Here is a 22,288-nt window from a genome sequence, read left to right on the forward strand (position 1 = left end):
TCTACAGTTACAAATCCCATCACCATGAAGAAGAAATTTGTGTCAAGGGACAAGTCAATTTCAACTTTTCACTAGAACAACACTGCATCCATTGGATTTGCAACTGTGAGACCCACCCCTGGCTTGAAACCCACTAGAAGTTCCACCTGACTTCCAAACACAAGGGGTTCACCTGTCCAAGATCCAAGTGGTGGTGGTATAGGAGGGAACGTCATCATTCCCAGGAATGGAGGACCTGGTAGCCACACTTCCCATCAGTACAACTGGGACCCACCTGGCCAATACACCATGGGTGAACACATGGAAGGAGCCACATCTCATCTCGGATGGGAGGCCCCAGTGTCAGCACCTGCCACTGGGCTCGGAACTCATATATGCAAAGCACAGAGCGGGTGACGGGGGCCAGCACCTCAGCCGCTGTGACTGGGTACACTTCTGCTGTCCCATTCACACAAAGCACCCAGGCCTCCCCAGCCCAAACCCACGTAGTACGATGGGGGATAGCACCATATATATTTAGAGAGGAATGTCTGCACTCAGAACTCCTGGGACCCCAACTCAGGGCACCCCTCTGACTTTGGAGGAGCACGATGTTGCCTTTAGCAGCAATGAGCCAAAGGACCACACGCTCAGCGATATGCACGAGTAGGTGTGTGTTGTATGTGCATGGGTGAGGAAGGTGGGTGTGTGTGTCGTGCAGGCTGAGAAGTATCTGAGCCCAGTTCAGAACTACATACCAGAATTGAGAAGTTCCATGTGGAGGATGGAAAGTAATCTGCATGTATCATCCACTATGCCATCCCTGGTTTGACTGTAAACTTGGCCGACCCAAACTTCTGGATATTTTCCCTACACTTGGAACTGGCAAGTTCTACAGCTGTCTTTAGCTGCTTCCTCTCCCCCTACCCATTTGCCTCAATGGACACTTATCTTTCCCAGCTTTATGGACAAATATGTATATAGGTAATTTATATATAAGTAAAAACTTATTCCTGTTAATCTACTACTGTTTGTGTGTCTTTACCCATTGATATATATGAGTCATGATGTGTTGAGGCAGACTTAAGGTTGCAAAATTTTCTGGGTCCCAGTGACTGGGTTGTGGAGCTAGGCATACATTATGACCATGTGTGCTGACTTCTGAAATCTGCTTTGAGTGTAAGGAGTGACAGTCCAGGAAGAACTAAGGTCCAGAGGAGGCAGAGACAGGGCAGCTCATCCTTACTTCTCTATGTCTCTCTCTCTCCCCCTGCACCACTCGAACCACACCAGAGGCCAGACAATCCCTGATGTGTGAAGAGGAAACACACTTGATGGTTTTCGTTTTTGAAAACGTTTAAATGTCTCTTTTGTGCATCTTTTGATCCAATTGAAACTTAGGCCAGTCATCTCTGTATGTTCCCACTTCACCCAGAGAGGATGGACTTTGTATCCAGGTTCATGTGTCTGGAGAAACAAAGGAAGAGTCCATGCCTGCTCTGTAATTGTTGAAAATTTAAGTTTACTTCAAGTTGATCATACTGCTTAAAGTATCAGAAAAGATTCTCTTCAATAACTGGCTTGGCTCTGAGATAGGCTGCTAAAATACCAAACATAAGAGGTATAACTGTGTCCAGTTCTAGCAGACCCTAGAGTTTTGCTGGGCCTCCAGGAGGTTCAATAAAGGCAAAACTCCTGACTCTCTGTAGCCTATCCTGTAGTCAGAGGGGAGAACAGAAATCAGTGTAAATTATCTGACAAGCTGGTGGTGTGGTTTAGTTGCTAAGTTGTGTCAGACTCTTTGCAACCCCAGGGACTGTAGCCCACCTGTAGGCTCCTCTGTCCACAGGATTTTCCAGGCAAGGATACTGGAGTGGGTTGCCATTTCCTTCTCCAGGGGGTCTTCCTGACCCAGAGATCGGGCCAGGTCTCCTGCATTACAGGTGGATTCTTTACTGACTGAGCCTCCAGGGAAGCCTAGTAACAAACGCAACAGAGATTGAGCAGTGTATGGGCAGAGAAACAAGGTGTTCCAGTTAAACAGTAGAACAGGATAAGTCTTACTGGGAAGGTGGAGTTTGAACAGTGTAGCGGGAGGGAACTGAGTCAGATATCTGAGGAAAAAGCATTCCAGATAATGGGAATAACCTCTGCAAGGCCCAGAAGAAGGACACCAATGTCCTAAGGGAAAAGCTAGTAAATAATGCGGCTGGAAGAAAGTCAGAAAGTGGGAAGGGAGAAGAGAAGAGGAAAGGAGGGTGGAGAAGATGTGGATTGAATTGTGGCATCATCATTTATTGATTGTGTGATCACAAACTTAATCCAACCTTCAAACGTTTCAGTGAAATCAGTGATTTTCCTATGGCCAATTTACCTCACACGAGTTTTGGAAGGATAAAATAACACAGGGAAATGAATTATAAGCCACTGTTATTATTCTACACATAAAGACAGATAGACAGACAGATATAGAGAGTTAAGACAATTTTTTTGTCCCCCTCCACAGATTCATATATTGAAGCCCTATCCCCTTATGTGTGATGGAATTAGGAGATGGAGTTTTTAGGAGGTAACTAGGTTTAGAAGAGGCCATGAGGGTAGAGCTGTCATGATAGGATTAGCTCTTATAAGAAACAGAAAAAACACGAAAGCTTTCTCTCTCCACCATGTGAGGAGGACACAGCAAGGAGATGGCCATCTACAAGCCAAAAATGGAGGACTCACCTGGAAGTGTTTCTGCCTTGCTCTTAAGACTTCCCAGAAGTGTGAAATGTCTCTTGTTTAAGCCACTTAGTCTATGCTATTCTGTTATAGCAGCCTGAGCAGACTAATACAGGCAGGTGAGTAGGGAAAGGATAACTGATAGCTACATAGATGGAGATAGAGCATGCATATGTATGCTTAATGAATTACTTCAAATGTCCTCACCAGGCAATTCAAATAGGAGATTCCCATTTTAAAGGGAGCATAAAAGTGCTTGCTTTCATGAAGTATACAGATGGAAAAATACTGCAGCCTAAAAATGCACAGCACTGAGCCTAATGCAACATTTCTGAGATTAGTCCTGCAAAACAAAGAACACCATCACAGAGAGGCCGACAGCCTCCTCCCGGCACCCTGCCGCCTGATTCATTTACTCCAAGTTGTTCCTTCCGACTCCAGAGGATCAAAGCTCCTGTTGCCTGACTTCAGACACTCTCCTTCCCTACCAGAAGCAGGGCTGAAATACAGTTTGCTTCTAATAGTTCCACACCTTCTCTCGGCCATGCAGGACAACATCACCAGGGACAATTTTTAACTTTTAAAATTTATAATGCTTTTCATTAAAAAACAAAAATCCTTCAAAGCTGAAAACAACAATTCTGATAAGGCAAGCACTTAGCAAATGTATGAGATATAAAGATGATTTTGAATTTCATGTTTTAATGCATTTACACAGTTGAAGCTTCATCTAAATAAATGGAAATATTGTTATGAAAATACTATGTGGACATGATAGCATCTCAAATACAGAAGTTCAACTTTTCTAACCCCAGTTCCCCTCTCCAGAGACAGTTTTTGGCCACAGGAATGTTGCCCCCATAATTCTAGACATTATGTTTATCTGCTGTATCCATTGTAGATCCATTTTAGCACCCTAGCATGAGGCAGGAAGATAAACTCCTACCCCCACTACTTCTCATCCCTCTTCCCTCCAATACATCATATTCATTTCATCACTTCTGCTGCCTCTCTTCTGTAATGCCATGCAATTTTTGCTGGCTTTTATTGAAGGGAGAAGTAGTAGTCTAGTGGCTAAAAGCCTTGGTTCTGGAGATGGACCACTTGGCTTGGAAGCTTTGTTCTTCAGTATATTATTAGCTCTGCAATCCTGAGCAATTTACTCAACCTTCCTGGGCCTCTGTTTCCTCACCTGTATGATGAGGAACTGGATGATAACCACCACTGCGTGGAGTTGCTCGTGATGATGCAAATAATAACACATCTGCAGCCTTCAATGTCCAACACACGGAAGCTCTCAGGAAATATTAGCTATAGGACATAGCTACAGTACTCACTTTCACTCTAATCTCATCATTTTCTTTATGCCTGAGACTGCTTGTGCCCCCAGTTCTGTCTTTCCCCTTGTACAGCTCACCTTTGGGCAATAGCATGTTTGCTTTACCTGTGATGATAATATTTATAATTTGTTATGCAAACACAACAAAGTGTCCTGTGTTTTATTTACAGGTTGATGCTATGGGTTGAAAACCAGTAAGTTAAATTAACTAAGTTCTGCTCGGTCCTGGAGACAACAGAATGGTAGAACTGTATTTCCCTCTCTGTAGGCATGATGCTCCTACTTCTGTCTCTATCATCAACTGTTTAAACTCATGCTGTATTTCAGTTTGCTTTTTCCTTCAACTGCTATTTTCTCACAAAATGTCATCACTTCTCCTAAAATCTGACCCACCTTCTTTTGTTCTCTTGAACCATTTCCCCAGAATAAACTATTTTTAAAATGTTCAAAGGCAACACTGTTTCCTTGCCTGGATCCCCTCCTCTTTCAGAACCCTTGCCCCTCCCCCTCCTCAGTTTGAAGCTCTAAGACCAAAGGAAGCATAAGACCCTGAAAGAAAAGAGACCAAATTGCTTTCAGGTTAGACTGGAAATAACCACTAGTTACTGATCATGAAAACGGCATAATTCTGGCCCCATCACTCCTAATTTCCTTGCCTTGTGGGAGAGTTAACAATCTGGATTTCAAACAGTACTTCAGGTCATTATGAGCCAGGTAGTCCTTATTCCATACTGTGCCCAATACTGGTCTAGGCCACGAGTGAGATCTCACCTAGGGCCTCTTACATTTCTTAAGATTAGAAATTTTGTGTGGAACTTCAGGCTAAAACTCTCGTTATTATCAAGCAGGGCATTTTCCCCACATATACCTCTCAAGAATTAGCAGGCGGCTTGTGGAAGATTTGAGAATCCCAGACTCATGAATGCATGTCTTTCTTGTCGCCGATATTTTCTTCTCAGAGATCCAGAAACACCCTTGCCTATGCTGAGCCCACCCAGGCCCTCCCTGGACCGGGCGCTGCCGTCACCCAGGGTGACGAGAGGCGAGGGGCTGCCTGAGCAGCAGCTGACGCCTCACGTGAGACGGAGCCGGGCGCGGTCCCTCAGCAGCCCCGGGACAGGGGTGCCGCCTTCAGACGCTCCTCTCGGGCCTGGAGAACGCCGCGGGTGCTAAGTGTTGGAGCCACAATGTGGACCTCCCGTATTTGCCCAAGGTGGAAAGGCTAGGAGAGACAGAAAAACAAAACAACCTTGAGAAACAGAACCAGGCTTGAAAAGTTCTCTCTCTGAGACAAGTGGCACTATTGTCTTAAATTCACGCTAAGTTGGAGATCACACACCTTTGGTTTTTAAACTGGCAGATACTTGTTTTACAATGTTGTGTTGGTTTATGCCATACAACAAAGCAAATCAGTCATAATTATATATACATATATAATATATACGTTATATATAATATAAACATATAATTATCTATATCTGTATCTCCCCTTCCTCTTGAGCCTACCTCAGCCCTCCCCTCACTCCCCTCCAGGCCATCACAGAGTACCAGGCTGGGCTCTCCGGGTTATCCGGCAGCTTCCCACTAGTAGCTATTTCACACGTGATAGTGTCTATATGCCAATGCTACTTTGTGGCGACATGGATGAACCGAGACACTTTCTTAGAAGTAGGTTTTCAGAACATGTAGGAAAAATGAAAGCTTATGTCCAAAGAGATGGGGATGTGTGTGGGGGAGGCGGGGGGACAGTGAGATAAAGGGTGCAAAACATAAGCTCTGTCCATTTTTAATTTGCTGCTGGACTAGCCCAGGCTGTTGTACAGAAATCTGAAAACACTAAATGTGGTGAAATAGCCACATGGACAATTGCTCAAAAATACTTTTCTGTTCCCCTTGAAACAGAATGATTTTACTGATTTCATCAAATACATACCTCAAAGTGATGACAGAAAGTTGAGTAAGTTATGTGCTGGGAATTGCACTTATGATTATTAGCAAGCACAATTACAGTGCTTACACTACAACAAGTACTATTTTAAGTGCTTAGCAAGTGCTTAAGCCCATTTAATCCTCACAATTGCAATCTTAGGTAGGTATTATTTATAATACTGACTTATTTTTTTGAAACTGAGGCCCAGAGAGGTTAAAGAGCCTGTCCAATGTCGCACAGTAAGTAGATGGCAAAAACCCAGGATTAAAACAAACCATCTATACTTTCATCACTTTGCTATGTCACCTTATTACAAGTTATGTTTAGGGAAGGGACAAAAATGACAAGACTCAACTAAAAGGAAAAGGGAGAAATGAGAAAATGACTGATCCTAGAAGCTAGGCAGGGTTTAGGCTCAGGAATTTCTGGTGATGAGGTCTAGAAATAAGAATAAGAACTTTTGGGGAATATTAATTTGGGGTAGTATCTGAATCCATTGAGAAATGACTTTGTTTTCTTTAAAATTTATAAAGACCAGTTGGATGAAGAGTCATAAAGGAGAGGAAAAGAAGATGGTGGCTTAAGTAACGTCTTACTTAAGTAACCTCTTCCCTCTCGTTAGGACTTCCTGGGTAGCTCAGTTGGGAAACAGTCTGCCTGCAATGCAGGAGACCCCAGTTCGATTCCCGGGTCAGGAAGATCCCCTGAAGAAGGGAAACTGCCCACTCCAGTACTCTTGGGCTTCCCTCGTGGCTCAGTTGGCAAATAATCCGCCTGCAATGCAGGAGACCTGGGTTCGATCCCTTGGTTGGGAAGATCCCCTGGAGCAAGGTATGGCAACCCACTCCAGTATTCTTGCCTGGAGCCTCCCCATGGACAGAGGAGCCTGGGGGGCTATGGGGTCTCCAAAGAGTTGGACATGACCGAGCAACTTTTACTTTCCTTCTAATTAATAGAGGTGAGAGGACCTGTGGAGAAGGACAGAGCTCTCTCTACTAGCTGTCCAGACATGTTACCAGGATGAACAAGGAGAAAAACGGCAACCACTGTACTGGATCTGATGATCCCGCAAAGCCAAGGATTCAGGTTTTTAAGAATGGCTTATGATGGCAAACCTGCTGCATGCCGCTATTCCACTAAGTGTGCTTCCAGGCACACATCTTAACTGGGGTAATAGTTCCTAAGAGGTGCACATTTGTTCGGTACGGTTGCTGTAATATTACTACAAACTTGGTGGCTTAAAACGAAACACATTTTCTTACGGTTCTGGAAGACAGAGGTCCAAAACCAGTTTCACTGGACTGAAATCAGGAGTTGGTAGGACCATTCATGCCCCCTCTAGAGGCTCTAAGACAGAATCTGTTTTCTTGTCAGCATTCCTTGGTTTCTGGCTGCATCAATCCAAACCTAGCTTCATCATCACTTTCTCTTTGGAGTCAAATCTCCCTCTACCTCTCTCTCGTGAGGACACCAGTGATGACTGAGTGCCCATCCAGGTAACCCAGGAGAATCTTCCTATCAATAACCTTAATTTAATCCCATTGGCAAAATCCCTTCTGTCATTTAATGTGACATTCACAGGTTCTGGGCATTAGAATATGGATATTTAGGGACAAGGGTATTATTCAGTACACAACAAGGAAGATACAGTTATGTTTCTCGGTTGCAGGAAATGAAGTTTAGGAGAGCAATTTTTCCCAGGTTTTACAATCTCCAGAGTTGAGGTTTAAATCCTGGCAGTCAGAGTTTAGGACACACTCTAAACAATTTCAATCTGTGTCCTTAACTACTGCAGACTACTTGGTTAAGAGTCACACACAGGTATCAAGACCCAATTGAATAAAACATGATGTACTGTCTCATCTTTCACTTGTGTATTTCTGAATCTGGCCCAGCGCAGAAGAGTCCAGAAAATTGTTAAGCAGGGTTACTAAGAGAAAGCATTTCCTGTTTGATCTGCACTGAGTAATGAAAGGTTGCTATTTTTTTTTAATTGAATATGCCACCAAGTAGTGTTATCACCATTTTATATACTCAAACAACCAAACAACAACAAAAAGCTATGGATGCAAAGGTGTCAGGGTCATGTCTAAAGGCATCCTGCTGGAAAAAGAGCTGGGTACCAGATGCCGAGACCCGGATTCAGCCCATCCGTCCTGACTAAGCACCTATTCAGAGATTGTGACTCACCACCCAGCACCTGAGTCTTTATATCCCAGCTTCAAGATGGAAATTAGTTGAGGGATCACAGACACTTGTACTAATCACCAATTCATAATCTGCTAACCCCTTCCTTTGTGGGAGAGAACCTGACATTTCTAAAATCCTTTTCTGCCTGAGAGCGAGCAGAGCTGCCCTTGCTCCTCTGGCCATGACCTACTGTGCTTTGAAAAGGAGATTTGGCAAGTGCAGCTGCAAACACATCTCCAATATCACACATCTATGGAAAATTCCAACCAGGTTTTAGGCCCAGTCACATTACATTTTTCTGAGGATCAGTAATGATTTGCTGCCGGGGTCCAGCCTCGGCAGGATCCAGGGGATACCCTCAGGATGAACGGCGTCGGCGAGAGAGAGAGAGAGAGAGAGACGAGAGACTAGCATTGATAGGGCCAAGTCTGCGAGAGAGAGAGAGAGAGAGAGAGAGAGAGAGAGAGAGAGAGAGAGAGAGAGAGAATGACCAGACGCGGGTGCAGAGAGTCTGGAAGAGTCTGGCAATGCTTTATTTTTTACCATAGCTTTTATACCCTAAGTTTGTACATTTCTAAGGGGAAGATAGTTTAACATTACGTCAGCTTGTCCTTCACGAAACCAGGGTGTTTTCTGCATACTTCTTTGTTTATGAGGGTCTTGTACATTATCTTCTGGCCTTGGGGCCTATTGACATTTTATGACCTAGGTGAATGCAAAGCTGTTTTCCGTAATCTATTCTTTAATGAACACAAAGGTCAATCCTTTTGCAGAAGTTATCAGTTAAATTTATCTAAAAGGTTTACCACACAAAGACTCTGCAGCTCCAGTGAGGCAGCCCCTGTTTAGCATTCCTGGTTAAAATTAACAAATTTAAACTCTTATTTTTCTAAATCTTTAACTATAACCACTTTTAGAATAATATTTTTATGTTCTCTCATAGGGCTTCCTCACCCCCGAAGGGCTCTGTGCCTACTAAAGACTTTAGGTGGTCAGGTTCTTTATGCTGTTTTATGATTAGGATATTATAAGCAATCATGCATATTAGTACCAAGGACCTAAACGCATTTGCCAAACAAACTAAAATACCAGCAAAGGAGTTTAAATTAAAACACTCCTTTCACCCTAAATAATCTCATAAAATACCACCACCTGGGAAACTTATTGATTAAAATTCTAAATTGATTCTTATTTGGGAAGAGATCGGGGAAGGCCTTCCTGCCTGTGTCAGAGAAATTAGGGAGTAGTCCATTGAGGCAGGCATCAGAAAGACAGATATCATCTTTAAGGTGAGAGCCGGGGGCAGCTTTCCAAAACCCCTGAAAACCTGATTCGCCTTGCCCGTCAGGTTTTCTCCCCTATGGCCTCTTTAGGGGTAGGGTCTCGTGTGTTGGCTCCCGGCAATTTGCTGAGGATCAGTAATGCTCTCCGTATGCTAGCTGACAAGGGCATGATCTCTGTGCTTATTATATTCCATTTGTCAGTTCCTCTCTGACACAGTTGTCCGCAGGATTCCTTAGGAATATTTGAGTTATTTAGGCACTATTTCAGGAGTTGCTCCTGCCTGTATCCTCTCATTTCTTAATCAACAATTCCCAATAAGTAATTCAGCTGAGGTAGGTTATGAGAGGCATTCTTCCCTACTCCATGTGAATCTACACCCTGGACATCTGAATCTTCATGCCCTGTAAGTTTCAGATATGTGACATCTCATCCTCCCCATCATCACTATTTTCAGGAGTCAGGACCACAACGGTGACTGGCAAGTTCATCAACCTTTCCATTTCTTTCCCTCTTGATTGTTTCAGAGTGATTGGCGAGAGACTGTGCGTTTCGATTTTTTGAAAAGCTCAGTGGTCCAGAGACAATACTAGAATTCGGCCCTGGAGAAACACACATTCTGCTCATTGTTCTCTCTCTCTTATAGAACAGAAAAGAGACTCACCCATCACACAGTTACGCAAGGTTTACCTGCGTGCACTGCTAAGGATTTGGATAAGACTGCTAATACTCCGTGTTTCCTACAGGAAGATACTTTGCATTCCATAAAATTAAATCCACACCATATGAGAAATTTAGTCTAACCTCTTATCTATTGATTCATGAGGTTTGGCTCACTGAGATTTCCCCCTCATTCTACGGTGAAAAAAGGGAATTGCTGGCCAAAGACATCATCAAATGTTTATGTTTCCAAGTTTGCCAGTTATCTTTAACTCTATTTGGGTTGCCTTTTGCTATGCAGAATTCTTTCATTTTTCTGAAGTCAAAGCAACTCTCTTTTTCCTTTATATCTCAATTTCACACTCCGCTTAGAGAAAGACTTCCTCATAACAAGATACAAATTCTCATCCTACAGGCCTCTAGGTATTTGTTTCTTACCATGGGACATTACTCAACATATGCTATACAGGCAGTTCTCACTGAACAGTTTGCTCATGCATGAATTTCAGTTCAGTTCAGTTCAGTTCAGTCGCTCAGTCATGTCCGATTCTTTGCAATCCCATGGACTGCAGCACGCCAGGCCTCCCTGTCCATCACCAACTCCCAGAGTCCACCCCAACCCATGTCCATCGAGTTGGTGATGCCATCCAACCATCTCATCCTCTGTCGTCCCCTTCTCCTCCTGCCCTCAGTCTTTCCCAGCATCAGGGTCTTTTCAAATGAGTCAGCTCTTCGCATGAGGTGGCCAAAGTATTGGCGTTTCAGCTTCAACATCAGTCCTTCCAAAGGACACCCAGGACTGATCTCCTTTAGGATGGACTGGTTGGATCTCCTTGCAGTCCAAGGGACTCTCAAGAGTCTTCTCCAACACCACAGTTCAAAAGCATCAGTTCTTCTGCACTCAACTTTCTTTACAGTCCAACTCTCACATCCATACATTACAGTTATTTAATTAAATAATGCCTATCCCACAACAGAACAAACAAATTTCAGATACCGGCATGTATTAACTGTGAGGAAGTGCCAAACTTCACAGCTGTTATCAAGTTCACAAACCACCACGGTGATGATAGATGTATATCACAATTAGAGAACAGTCAGGCCCCATCTTTCAAAGTCTCTGGGCTAATTTGGCCTTGGAGTACAGAATGAAACAGGGCAAAGGCTAACAGAGCTTTGCCAAGAGAACACACTGGTCAGAGCAAACACCCTCTTCAAACAACACAAGAGAAGCCTCTACCCATGGACTTCACCAGATGGTCAATACCAAAATCAGACTGATTATATTCTTCACAGCCAAAGATGGAGAAGCTCTATACAGTCAGCAAAAACAAGACCAGCAGCTGACTCTGGCACAGATCATGAACTCCTTATTGCCAAGTTCAGACTGAAATTGGACAAAGTAGGAAAAACCACTAGACCATCCAGGTGTGACCTAAATAAAATCCCTTAGAATTATATAGTGGAAGTGACAAATAGATTCAAGGGATTCGATCTGATAGTGGCTGTAGAACTATGGATAGAGGTCTGTGACATTGCAGGGAAGGCAGTGATCAAGAACATCAACAAGAAAAAAACGCAAAAGGCAAAATGGCTGTCTAGGAAGGCCTTACAAACAGCTATGAAAAGAAGTGAAAGACAAAGGAGAAAAGGAAAGATATCCCCATTTGAATACAGAATTCCAAAGAATAGCAAGGAGAGATAAGAAAACCTTCCTCAGTGATCAATGCAAATAAATAGAGGAAAACAATAGAATGGGAAAGACTAGAGATCTCTTCAAGAAAATTAGAGATATCAAGGGAACTTTTCATGCAAAGATGTTATAAACAGTGACACATCCCAGAAAAGTCAAGTCAGAAGCACTTCTAGAATAGTGATGTGAGGAACTCTGTGGATCCTCTTCCCAATAAAAAACAAATGATCAAAGTATGGAAAACAATTTAAATATGTCTGGAAGCCATCCTAAGGTCATATAACAAATGGAGAAATACTTATTCAAGAAAATCTGCTAACTTTTAGAAGAACAGAGTCAGTGCCATCTGAACCATGCCTTGCCCCCTTCCTTTCCCAGGTATAGTGACAGGAGGTCTAATCTAGGCTTGGGAAGTTAAGAAGATGGAGTAAGTCTTTCATGACAGTCCAAGCCTAGGGTTATGGTATCTGCCAAGAGGAGCAGACCACCTATTTCTCATCCCTTCCTCTCCCAGCTTCATGTGGCTAAAGCTCTATTTCAGGCAAAAATGACTGAGAAGGTAGAGGCTCTCTTCCTCTACCTGGGCCTTGTTGTAGGACAAAAGTTCCACAGCAGCCATGACAGGCTGAGAATACTAGACCTTAAGCATCCTCGTCTTAGTACACGAGTATAGCTGAGGTTCCATGTTAGGAGGAGAAAGCCAAGACGACCATACAGTATCTTTGCCTAGAACTCTGCTCATAGAACATGGGTGTCTCTGCAAGAGAAACAGGGTGCTGTCCTCACCTTAAACTCTGAAGCAGTAGCAGGTACATTCTGCCCGGGAAGAAGAGGAAGCCTAAAAGCACAGAGCACTCCATACTTCTCCTTAAGAGGACTCATCTTATATTGAATGGAGTGTGGAGAAGTTCAAGCCTAAGGACACTGGAATCACCAGTGGTGATTTTGGTGATAAGTAAATTAGTTGGGGCTTATAGCTCTGTAACAGCAATACGAGAAAAGGCAGAACAGCTAGAAGGTTAGTAGAAATAACTGAGGAAAGAAGTAGCAGGGTCCTCCTGGGGGTGGCGGAAGCCTTAAAATGTGACCTCAAAGACAACTCCTACAGAAGTTGTAGAAGCACTGGAATCAGATTGTTTCTGTTCAAGCAGAATCAGATCAGACTTCAGAGTAATTTATTTACCAGGGTGTTGTCAAAACAATAGAGCAATCAGCTAGAAATTAGCATAGGCTAACTGTGGCATCTGATACCAATGCAGATATGCCATCTGCAACTAAAGCAGTATCCTCAAAGGGAGTTCACTGAAAGAGATAATCAAAGAGGACAGAGATAAAACCATTTTAACCCAGTGGGGTAGGAGGAGTCATACTCAAGCCTGCACTCTCTAAGCTCAATATTAAGGGTTGCACATTTGGGGAAAAACTAATTTCACTCAGCTAAAACAAGCAACTAACTAGAAAATAAATGCCAACAAACAAGTAGACTAGTTAACAATGATAGCCCTAGAAATAGGGAGTTAGTATCAGAACTGCTACAATGTATTATCAAATATCCAGTTTGGAACTAAAAAAGTACCAACTATGAGAAAGGCAAATAAACAAGAAAGCATAGTTTCAGGATTTAAAAGAACAGGCAAAGGAAACTGCATTTTAGAGAGCCCAAATGTACTTTGAGGAGAGAAACTCTAAAGTAGCTATTACAAATACCTTCAAAGAACTAAAGAAAGTCACACTTACAGAATTAAAGGAAGATATGATGATACTGTCTCATCTATTAGAAAAGATCAATGAAAAATAGAAATGATAAGTTGAACCAAAAGGAAATTCTGGAGTTCAAAAAGCCCAATAACCAAACAAAAATTCTGCTTCAGGGGTCAACAGGAAATGGGAGTTAGGAGAAGAATAAACCAGTAAACACGAAGACAGGCTGATAGAGATCACAGAATCTGAGAGCAGAAAAAAAATAAGAATGAGGAACAATGAAGAGAGCCTTGGAGAAATGTAGGACACTATTGAGCATACTAACGTACGGATCCATTCTTCATGGATTCTGCATTTGCAAATTTGACGACTTGCAAAATGTGTTTGTAACCCCCCAAACGGACACTCAGCGCAAGTTCACAGTCATTTACAAACTTATATAAAAAGTAATGAATCATCTGAGTCACCCAAAACATGTTCTAACTGAGGTCAAATCAGGCAACACACTGCCCTGTCATTTCAGCTCTCACACGGAACAAGTTTCTTTTCTGACGTATACTTAGTGTCAAGTTTTTCATGTTCTCGTGCTTTTTTTTGTGATTTTGCTATTTTAAATGGCCTCAAGTGTAGTGAAGTGCTGTCTACAAGCACAAGACGGCTGTGATGTGCTTCTTAGGAAAAAATGTGTGTTAGATAAGCTTCATTCAAGCATGACTTATAGTGCTGCTCACTATGAGTTCAATGTAACAAATCAACAATACTTTACGTTCAGGAAAAAGAAGAGGGGATTTGTTTTGTATGTGACACTGCTCCATAAAGTGCTAAGGTAATATCCATAGTATGTGATGAAGCTACGGAAAGGTAGAGTTTTACAGATAAACTTTTCAGATAACTTGTAGATTTGTGAGTTGATGAACAATTTTTTAAAAATGCAGTGTACAGATTGCTTTGAGGCTGAATTCCAAAGAATTTTATGGTCAAACAGTTAATGAAAACACGACCAATTCCTTACACAGTCTTCTAAAAAACAGAAGAGGACAGAATACTTCTCAACTCATTCTATTATTTCAATTTACCCTGATGCCAAAACTGGACAAACACAAGAAATACCCATACATAATTTGAGATAATGTGGGTGTGGGATTTGATCTATTCTCAAGAATGAGGACTATTTCTGGCTTAGAAGTGAACCACAGTTCTGATGATAATAATTCATATTAGTATGTGTCTGTGTTGTAGTGCTCAATTGTTTAATCTTCAGTCTTAAATATTGTTTCATGGCTGCAATTCCATCAAACAATATGTATATAATAAATTACCTGCCCCCCAATAGAGAAGAAAATCTTAAACAGCTGTAGTGATTATTATCAGAAACTTTATATGCAGCCATAACATCAAACAGTGCTGCTGGTGTTTAGTCGTTCAATCATGTCCTACTCTTTGTGCCCTGAAGGACCGCAGAATGCTTCCCTGCTCTTCACTATCGCCCAGAGTCTGCTCAGACTCCTTGAACTGGTGACGCCGTTCAACTGTCTCATCCTCTCTGGTCTCCTACTCCTCCGGTACTCAGTCCTTCTCAGCATCAGGGTCTTTCCCAAAGAGCTGGATAGCTCAAACAGTGATACATATATAATTTATCATGTGATCAGATGATAATAGTCTCCTTCAGCCAAAGCTGATAAATCACAAAAACGAAGGACTGAAACCTGATGCCAAAATAATTTTCTCTTCCTGTGTTAAACAATACAGAGACTGAGCAAACTTCCTCTGACTATGTTAAACAATACTGAGAATAAGCAAAGTAAAATTAGGTTTTTGCTCCAGGGAATACTCCCTCCTAGAAGAGAAGGCTGAGCAAATAAGAGCAGTTGACTTGTGGAGACGAGACTTACTTGTCACACCGCACTTCAAAACCCTCACTTCCCTGTACGTGCCAACCCAAAGCAGTTACAGCATAAACTCTGCCCGGTCCCAGCTGGTTCCCTCTCTTGCAAGATTCACCTGAAAATTACTCTCTAAAATTCTAAAACCATGCAACTATTCCCCACCTCCCCGGTTTTCCCCTTCAGAGATGTTACCAAGAGTGTGACAGCTATAGTGTATTTTCCCTTATTGCAATATGTCAAATAAATTTAGCTTTACTGGATTCAGGATTTTCTGTTGATCTTTAGGGGCTGTTGGCACACCCCTTAAGATTTTTATATTCTATTGGACAGTGAGTTTTTAAAGACAGGCTCTTATACTCTACTCTCCAAGTATATGTCAGAAAGTACCTCCCAAAAGAATGACTGCATTCACCAGGCAGTTAAGAGAAACCTATGAAACTGAAACACTGCCTTTTATTTTAAAAATAACTATAGTGGAAGAACAAATGCACTACAGTCTCATGCTTTAGAGACTAAAAATAATAGTATGTTTTTCATTGCTTTCTAATTAGTGTAGAAATTATCTAAAATGGAAAAATGAAACTCAGAGGATCATATCAGCCTAGAGAAGCAGTAAAATTTGCCACATTTTATAAAGACAGCATTTTAAAGAGAAAAACAGAGGAACATGTAGAAGGGCTTTGAACTAAATCATTCATAATATGATAAGTAATCTACTCCTAAAAGAGGTTTAAAGGTATTTGACAGTATGGGAATGTACTTATTTATTCAATAAATATGTTTAAAAAAAAATTTTTTTTAATAAATATGTTTTAATAACTACTATAGGTTGAGTCAAGTTTTTGGAACTGGTGCATAATGGTTAACAAAGCGAATGTTCTCTAAATACATGGGACTTGTATTCTAGTTGTAAGAAGGCAAATCTTTCAGAAGTTAATGCATACATAAATATAGAATTAACCACTTGCGGGAGGAAATACAAAAGTGAAATTTCAAGTATCTTACATAATGGAAATAATAGATGACAGGAATGAGATATGTTTCATCGATCTTAAATAAAACAACACACTCGATCTGAGGAGGAAGGACTGAGACCATGTGAAACTCAGCGCTCCACGGGGCCACAGAGAGCTGGACAAAACTGAGCCCACGACGCACAGGAGACACAGCTCAGCGCCCGAAGCTCTGTTTCCACACGGCGTCTCCAGAAGCGTCAGACAGAGTGACTCTGAGAGAAGCTGCAGCTGGGACTGGTTATGGAACCCTAACAGAGACCAGCTACTGCAGGAGACAGCATTCTAACTCACTGACTGCACTGGGCATTTTCAGTAAACACACATCACAATGCTTACCTAGAATGTACAGGACATAACCTGGTCTGCATTAATACATTTAGGTATCTAAACTCCAAAAGAACACACAAGTGGGATAAAAATCACTTAAGCATGAAACATACACACTTACCCAATCATAATTCAGTACTAAATAAAGAGTTTGAGTTGTCTCAAGGCCCTCTGTGCTGAACTAATTCTTAGAAATGCACATTTTCCCAAGTCTGAGTCAGGAAGAAATACAAAATAGGAACAGGCCAATTGCCAGTAATGAAACAGAACAGATAATTTAAAAACTGCACCCAAAACAAAATGCCAAGACTAGATAGCTTTTACAGGTGAATTCTACCAAACAGAGAAAAGTTGTCATCTATACTTTTCAAGTAGACTCAAACACTGTTAGCCCACAGGCCATACTTTGAGCAACAAGTGTGTAGGGACTATAGCGATAGCTATGTGTAAGCCAGTGTCAGTCTCCAAGGAATTTCAATAGCAATCAGCAGGAAATGATTGAGCAGGTCCGCAAATCATTTTCGACTCTTCCTGCAGAGGTCTTAATCTTCACTGGGAACATGCAGGTACCCAGAGTCTCTGTCCTGGTCTAAGTAAGGCAGACCAGAGGAAACAGGCTTTACGTAGCGCAAGCTCAACCACCATAAACGCTGCGGATGAGGTCGGCAAGAGTCGGATTTTTCTGTTTGTTTTCATTTTATTCATCTATATATGCACAGTCTCTGAAACAGAACCTTCCTTTAATAAGAGTTCAATAAGTGTTTGTTGAATTAGATTGGAAGTAAATGAAATCTTTCTGGTCTTATTTTCTAGTTCACCTTAAATATTAAGACTTCTAGTGACATATGGGCTGATTCTCAAAGAGTGTATTTGCTGGAATTATGCTTTCAGATTCTTGCTGTTCATACAGATAAGAAATGGCTCAATATCTTTACTAACTTGAATTCAGCAGCTTACTCTTACTGGGTTTCTGACATCAGAAATACCTAACTTGACTACTTTTCAAAATCATAACATGGATAAATCTAAAGAGCTTTTCTATTTAGTATATCATGATCATAAAATTCTTGTTGGAAAGATTATTTATTAACAATCCAGCAGCACTCGGTAACCACATTAACACTTCTTAATAAAAAGTATAATTAAATAAGATTTTAATGATGCTAGTATCTCCTTAGAATTTTTAATGTGATAGAAAACTCAGTGCCCTGAGTTTATCATGGAAGCCTAGATTAAAAGCCTAGCTGTCTCATTCTTCAGCAGTGTAGACCCTCTGTAAAATAAGAAACAAACATTATATATATGCATATATATTGGTCAGGGCCCCAGTGTCTGACACAGATCTCTTGGACTTGTAGAGAGAGATACTATCATTACTCTTTGACCCAAGTTCCTGACACAAAGCTCTTGAGACTTTCGTTAATTTACTGAGTGATGGGACCATCTGACACAGAGCTCCTAAGTCCTCTGTGATTTCCTAGGTGATAGGAATATCTTTCTGTTCTCTTGGATGGAGGATGGTCACCAGAAAGAGCAAGCTGGGAGCAGAACTTTGGGACTTTTGGTCCCATCTCCTATTCTCCAGGAGGGGAAAAGGTTGGAAGTGCAGTTTGTGATCATGCTAACATTAGGAATCCTCCATAAAAACCCTAAAAGTACTGGGTTCAGAGTATTTCCCCGTTAGTGAACACACCTACGTGCGTGGAGGACAGCGCATTTCAATTATAAAAGGTAGACTCTTGCACTCAAGACCTTTCCAGACCTCATCCTATGTATCTCTTCATCCAGCTTTTCATTTGTAACCTTTATAAAATATAAAATCAGTGAACTGTTTTCCTGAGCTCTATGAGCTGCTCGATCAAATTACTGAATCCAGGGAGGGTACTGTGGGAACCTCCAATTTGCAGCCAAGTTGGTCAGAAATTTTAGGCAACCCGAGGATCTACTACTAGTGATTAGTATCTGAAGTTAGGGGTTGGGGGAGGGGCAGTCTCACAACCCTTAACCAGCAGCCTCTATGCTACCGCTGGTTAGTGTCAGAACTGAATAAAGGATATCAAGCTGGTGTTGGAGATTCAGCGTGGGAAAAATCCCAGACATCTGGTGTCAGAAATCTTATGAACGAGTTGGCCTCTGCTGCTGTTGTTGCTATTTAGTCGCTAAGTCATGTTGAACTGTTTAGAGATACCACCAGGTTCCTCTGCCCATGGGATTTTTCAGGCAAGTACACTGGATTGTGCTGTCATTTCCTTCTCCAGGAGATCTTCCCGACCCAGGGACTGAACCTTCAGCTCCTGCCGTGTCTCCTGCATTATCAGTGGGTTCTTCACTGCTGGGCCACCAAGGAAGCGCTCAACACCCACATATCAAGTGGAAATCACAGCTCACTTGAGACTCTCATGTCAAGCAAAAATAATCACAAAAGTCATTCTAAAAGTCAACAGATGTAAAGAGTATACCAAACTCAGGGGGGTGGCACAGGAGTCAAAGCTTTTTTTTTTTTTTTTTAGCTTGCAAAGCACTTTAACATTCGTTATCCTGTTTGAATTACCCTAAGAGCATTTTCTAGTGCCAGTGTAAGGGAAGGAACAATATGAACAACCCTCTTTATTTGTGAATATACAGATACAAGCATACCTCATTTGACTGTGCTTAGTTTATCAAGCTTCACATACATTGTGGTTTTCACATATTGAAGGTTTGTGGCAAGACTGCGTTGTCAAATGATGGTTAGCATTTTTTAGCAATAAAGTATTTTCAACTGAGGTATGTACTTTTTTAGACATAATACTGTTGCACACTAGACTACAGTATAGTGTAAGCATAACTTTTTTGTGCACTCAAGAGACCAAAAAAATTCATGTGACTCACTTTATCATATTTGCTTTACTGCAGTGGTCTGGAACTGAACCTACAGAATCTCTGAGGTATGCCTATATATAAATACACTGAAGCCCTAAAATCCTAAGGCTAAGGGCAGAGGACTTCTCTTTGAGAATTATAGCATTTTGGTGTTTTGAAACATGTGAGCAATGCCTTGTAATTAATTTTCCCACCATCATTATTTTATGTTTAAAAGCTTTAATGTGTGCCCAGATTTCTAAGGTCAATAAACAAATAATATATTCTAAAAAGAAATGGCCCTGAGACAAAAACTGTTTGCCAGTTTGTTTTCTATCATTGATATCTATTGACAAATATGCCAATGGTTGTGCTAATCAATGTCATTTCAAATTTGTATCCTTCCATTCTCAAACACAGACTTGAGTAGACGTTTTATTCATATAAATGGAATCTTTTCAAGTACTTTTAAACTTGAAATCATAGGACTTATAATAGTGAGAAATCTACAGTTTAATTAATTACAACACAATTCATTGAAAACTTTTTTTGAGAAACTCAATTTTTTGAAATGTTAGTGTGAGAATCATATAAATCAAGCTCCCCTCTCCTGTAGAATTTTGGCCTGGAGTTTTTAATAATTATTTCAGGAAATATGATAAGTGAGAGAAAGTATAAACACATTTCACAGAACTTCTTATATATATGACATTATAGTATATCAAACTAAGAAAACGATTCTGCAACAATAAGCAATAGTCTTATGACTTGAGATATGCTTACAGATCATTTCCGATCAAGTATGTAATATTTAGTATTTTGATAACAAGAATGGTATAAGACCATCTCTGTTCCTCTCTTAAAATGGAAAATAAAATATTATACATGTCTCCTTCTTATTTCTGTATAATGCTTCCCCCGCATGCATTGCGGAGCCAAAACCTGACATGAAAGTTTATGACAGAGTGAGATTGTAAAAATGTATTTTTTATCTGAGACGATTTTGCAATAAAAGCACATTTCAGTCCTTTAAAATAACAGTCGACAAGATTTACTGTATCAAATGTAAGTGTCACACCTCAGTCAGTGGTTAAGATTTCAAACAAACCCCAGCCGCTAAGCTGAAATTGGCTTTTAAAATCTTTAAGTTAGTTTGTTCCCAGATGAACATTTTTTTTTAAACATGAAAAACCACACTTATCATACAGCTTGCAAATTCTCTGGTTTCCATTTACCCATTTTATTATCTTTTTATTACTGACAGAGACAGGAGCCAAGTCAGAGCTACATTAATCCAGAAACCAAAAGTAAGTAGACGACAATATTGTGAATATTAATGCAAGGTGGCAGCTCTTATTTTTCACCATCCCATCGTATTTTTCCTTGGAACCAATTTGTACAAAATGTATTTAAAAATCAGAAAGTTAAAGACAACCAATTTTCAACTCATTGACCTACAAATTTGTCTGATTGCAGGGGACTTCTGTTGTAGCAGGGAGATTAGGAGTGGGTGCTTGAAACTTCAGGTCCCTTGGGGAGGGTGTAATCACTGCTGACAATGCACCCGAGCTGTTTTATGTCTGGGGTAGAAATTGGAGGACATCTAGCCAGTTTATGAGTCCCAAGAGAGGGGGCAACGGATGTCCATAACCGTAACACCTCACTCTGTGGGGAGCCTGTCTAGTTTGTGGCAAGAATTTTAAGCTTCATTTTTCCTGGATAGCGTTCCCTTCTCTCTTTTTCTTTCACTCTCTTGTCTAAGTAAATAAAAGTAGACCTAAAAGTACATTCATACACACACACACACACACACACACACACACAGAAAAGAAAATTAAATGAAGAAAATCTCAACAAATTCGACCTTAGATTTGTTTCAGCTATTATGAACACTCAGACTTAGCACCCACTTTCTTTGCAAGTTTATCCCTAATAATGACCAATATTTGTGTACTCCCCTTAGGATTACCAAAGGCATTCACAAATGTAACATCTGCACAATTAAAAGTTTCTGCAGCAGGAATATAGCTCCATCACGCAGATTGCAAATTTTAGTCTTGAAGATGGTTTTTTTGAAACAAAGTCCCTGAGATAGAAATTAAATCTACTTTTCCAGAATTCAAAGTCCAATGATCTTTTCTGTATACTAAATTGATATTTTCAACTTTGAAATGTTTATTAATTGTTTTAATATTGTATATAAAGAATAAATTAAAATTAGACTTCCTACATTCAGCATACTCAAAAAGGTAAACCTATACAGAGTATCCAAGGAGTAAAAATACCAAAACACACAGTGTAAAATCAGATAGAAGGTGGATGCCAAGGGTCCTCTGGTTCCCTTTCCTTTAAGAGTCCGACCAGCGAAACGTGAAGGGCTGGGACGCAGGGGAGGCGGCAAGCAGGAGACACTGCGCCCTCTGGTCCTGTCACTTGTGTGCTCCCTTGGGAAAATGTGGGACTCACTGAGTATGATTATTTCCAATAAACCCAAAGTGAAGACTACCCAAGTGCCCGTGAGTAGAAGGATGGATTAACAGATTGTGATTTACACAAACAAGAAGAAAACACAAGCAATGAAAAAGAATCATCTTCACTTCACCCAACAGTGAGGCTTTCTTAAATACGCTAATCAGCCAAAAAAAACAAAAAAACAAGAGCCAGACACCAAAGAATACACACTATATTACCAAATTTATATAAAATGCAATGCAGTCAAACTAG

At 40.9% G+C, this 22,288-nt stretch overlaps 1 long non-coding RNA gene across 1 annotated transcript in view; it reads right to left on the reverse strand.

Annotated features, from left to right (window-relative positions):
- Positions 1-5,183: 5,183 nt before the first annotated feature.
- Positions 5,184-22,288, reverse strand: part of LOC136155406 (uncharacterized) — a 42,803-nt gene continuing 25,698 nt past the window's right edge. Inside the window, exon 3 of the long non-coding RNA XR_010660808.1 lies at positions 5,184-5,261. This is a non-coding gene — a long non-coding RNA (uncharacterized lncRNA). The remainder of the gene's footprint in view (positions 5,262-22,288) is intronic.

This window comes from Muntiacus reevesi, unplaced genomic scaffold (genome assembly GCF_963930625.1).
Source record: "Muntiacus reevesi unplaced genomic scaffold, mMunRee1.1 SCAFFOLD_31, whole genome shotgun sequence".
Classification (NCBI taxonomy): Eukaryota; Metazoa; Chordata; class Mammalia; order Artiodactyla; family Cervidae; genus Muntiacus; species Muntiacus reevesi.